Raw genomic sequence first — 3,701 nt, forward strand, 5'->3', positions numbered from 1 at the left:
ACAAATTTGGGCGTTTAACTGATCTAGGAGAGTTTGTATAAAAATAATTTGGGGTGTGTGGAACCGCGGCTAGTAGAAGCCAAAAAAAAAAATTCGGCTGGGAGATGAAACCTCTCAGCTTACGTGCTCGGGGGCCGTCTTCTCCGTCGCCCGGCCCCGGAGGCGATAGCCGCGCCGCTCAAGTAGCTACCCACAAACCCGATCATTTTATTGTGATAGCAATTATGTGGGCAGTCCAAGCGCATTTCTGCCGCCGCCGTTACCGTCGTAGTGATGTTCCGCATAAAGTTCTAACAGGATAACATCGTCGCCGCGTGCCGTACTTGCGAGTGAAAACTTGCGAGGGTCAACCGACGATCGCTGCTCAATCTCGCACGCGCGGGGGAAGGCCGGGCGCAAGCACAACGTCTTCTTTAGCGCGCGAAGCATGGGGTGAGGCGAGGGAGAGGGAGGCGGCGTTCTACTACGACGGCTGCTGCTTACGACATTTACCTTGCTTACGACGCAGCCGTGCGCGCGCCGTATTTTGAAAGTGATCTGCGCTGTGGGCAAAGCGCATGCGCCGAGTGCCGGTAGTTTAGTTCGCATTGAATCGAGAGAAAACACGGAGATCAATTCGCTCGCATCAGCTTCCGCGCTTCCTAGCTCCAGCGTTTTGCCAGCGAGTTTCCGCGGTCATCGAGCGCAAGTGTTCCTGTTCACCTGCGCAGGCGTGACACCATGCTTGTTAATTTATTTACTAAACGAATGTTTACAACATGATACTGCCAATAAATATATTATCCCTACTTAGTATACCTGTCAACTAATTTGCTATTGCAATCGATGCTTCGCCTTTCGGCCAAAACAGACTTTTACAGCGAAGCTGCATGTGGTTAGTTTCCAGTGCTTCGATGTGAGTAGACCAAAAACCGCGGGCCGATCCCAAAGTTAGCGCAACACCGGACCGGCCCGCGTGTGAGGTGAAGCAGGCTTCGAGCACTCCGCAAGCTAGCAAAAACAAGTTTAATATCTTCGGTCCAAATATAGCCCGTATCCAATATTACATTGATAAGAACACATACAACACTTTGACCTGCGACGGCCATGTCTACGTTCGCACCACCCTCTCTTTGTTGGCGTTCCAAGCACTTGCGCATCTCCTTTCCTTTCGCTTTCCCTTGGGCCGATCCCGAAGATAGTGAAGAACCGGGCTTACCCATGGTGGAGGTGAAGCGGGCTCCTAGCACTCCGCCAAGTTGCAAAAATTAGTTTAATATCTTCGGTTCAAATACTACCCGTATCAGATATTAAGCCGAGAAGAACACATACAACACTGTTACCTGCGTCGGCCGTGTCTACGTTCACTCCACCCTCTGTTTGTTGTCCTTCGAAGCACTTGCGCATCTCATTTTGTTTCACTTTCCCTTGGGCCGATGCCGAAGATAGTGAAGTACCGGACTCGGGTACCGGGCTCGGACAGGCAGCTCGGATCCAATTCTGTGGGCTGAGTTGATTCACATCGGTAGTAATAGAGTGTAGCATCTTGCCTTTTGAACCCCTTGCCCAGCACTAGGTTGGCTGCGCCGAAACGACGAAGGAGCTAGCATCCCGATGACCATCATGTTGCACTATCGGGGAAAGAATGAAGCGTTTGCAGATACCGTCTTGCCGCTCCATAGGAATTTAAGGTACGGAGAACCTTTCAAAACTTGGAATTCTTTCTTGACTTGCTGAAGGTTTCGCCCTATGTCTTCTAATTTTTTAAGCATGAACGAATAATTTCCCTTGTAGGGAAGTCATTCTAGAATTTCCGTTGATGCGAGGCCTAGAAGAATTTGCTCACGTAGCCACTCGTCGTGCCATGCTGCGAACGCTCAAGCCGGAACTAACTGATGCCAAGCATTTACAAAGTCTTGGAAATTTTCTACACCTTGCTATTTAAGGTCCCTGAAAATCACGCAACGCAGAAAGAGTTGACCCTATACTGGAGGTGTTAGTCGAAATCTTGAATGATGCCTTAGAACTGGGTGGTAAGGAGGTCCGCTTGCGACGTCAAGACGTAGAATAGACGCTGACCCTCGAACCCCAAGTTCGCCAACAAAACTGGTTTTTCCTCCCGCCGGGTAAAACCTCGAATCATAGCTGCCAGTAGAAATGCCACGAATGCTCGCTTCCGCGTTTGCCAGGGTACTGCAGGTGCACCAGGTGAGGCAAGGAATGGCGGTGGCCGCAAACTACATGACGGAATGGTCGGTGGGAGCAGCGGCGGGAACTGCCGAGCAGCAGTAGTGGATGGCGTAGTATCATCCAAGCATGAAGTAGAAACAGGAGTGGTGGCAATCAGTAGCGAAAGTTTTACCTCGTCGCCAAATGTAGTGTCCGGCGTCGGGATGACGCCGGCCGAAGGGGTGGCCTACGGAGCGGGGCCTCCGTAGCTTGTTCATGAACCAACCGACTGCATACTTCATTCAACCAGCAGGGAGAAGGGGCAAGACGGCGCGGTATACTGTGAGAGCATATTTGACCGAAAAGTCATACAACATTAAGTGTGGAGTGGCGCTAGTGATCAGACACTTTGAAAACAAAACTGAGAACAGAACACCAAGCTTAGTCAAGCTGCAGCAAATCAGCTTTCTCCCGCCACCCCCTTTCTCTTCTTGAGATGAAGGAACCTTGATTGACTGCTTCTTTTAGTCGCCACTTTTGCTCAGGAGTCAGCTGATTCAGCTCTATTTTAGAGTAAACCCTTTGTATCTCCACATTTTAAGACCAAATCTAGTGAGTGAACTGCCTCGACAAATCAGGTGCTTCAGCTATCATTCTAAGTATCATTCAACCGTTACTTAACACAAAAGAAGGCGCATATTAATGTCTTAGTCTTCGTACAAGATGGAGGAGAATCCTGATCTTGCATCGTACGCTGCTGGTCACGGTCTTGCCAATAGCGCCAGAGACACTTAGGCACACGTCAATCCTAAAAGAATTCTAGACATTTGATAAATTTTTGCATAATTAATTCTCAATTATAGGTGAAATGTGACAGTGACCATTTCTTCCGTTTATTCAATCTCCATTTCGACAAGCTGAAAGGTAGTACGAAAAGTGCACGCACAAAATTGTGCCTTTTCATATCGCAGTCCGACTGATAAAAGATGTCAGCGGGGTCCTTTCGAAGGGAGACAGCGAGAGGCTGGCGTCGCTTTCTCTCCATTTCGGTGACTCACTGCGTGGACATTTTGAAAGACCTGGTATATCATGTCAGATAAATATGGTAGTTGCAACCGTTTGATTGATGACCAATCACTAATATATTTATAACTTAGTCTTTTGTCTTGATTTACGTTTCATTCATAGAGGTAGGCTTTGCGCCTCGTAGTACATTAGCAGACCATGCAGATGCAATAGCATAACACTACTGCCTTTGATCCTCGCATGGCGATACCTTAATATACCTGCTTAGGTGCTATGGGAACAAATAATCACAGGAATACATTATTTGCGATAAAGGTTCACGTCTGCATTAGTTCTTCGGAAGGAGCTACCGAATTCGCGATGTCACATGACAACGTGTGCTCTAGACAGTAAAATTGCGTGATGTTGACGCAATGCACGAAGGAGCACGCTCGGCCTTCAAAGGAAGTTTCAACTTGCGGCGAACTCTGCTTTCCCTATTCAAATGTATACAAACTGCAGTAATTATTTCTTGCGAGAACCAGTGA

At 48.2% G+C, this 3,701-nt stretch overlaps 2 pseudogenes; both read right to left on the reverse strand.

Annotated features, from left to right (window-relative positions):
* Nucleotides 1-908: 908 nt before the first annotated feature.
* LOC139051578 (U2 spliceosomal RNA) lies at nucleotides 909-1,088 on the reverse strand (annotated as a pseudogene).
* A 67-nt stretch (nucleotides 1,089-1,155) lies between these two features.
* On the reverse strand, nucleotides 1,156-1,335 carry LOC139051579 (U2 spliceosomal RNA; annotated as a pseudogene).
* Nucleotides 1,336-3,701: the final 2,366 nt, after the last annotated feature.

This window comes from Dermacentor albipictus, unplaced genomic scaffold, assembly GCF_038994185.2.
Source record: "Dermacentor albipictus isolate Rhodes 1998 colony unplaced genomic scaffold, USDA_Dalb.pri_finalv2 scaffold_12, whole genome shotgun sequence".
NCBI classification, from domain to species: Eukaryota; Metazoa; Arthropoda; class Arachnida; order Ixodida; family Ixodidae; genus Dermacentor; species Dermacentor albipictus.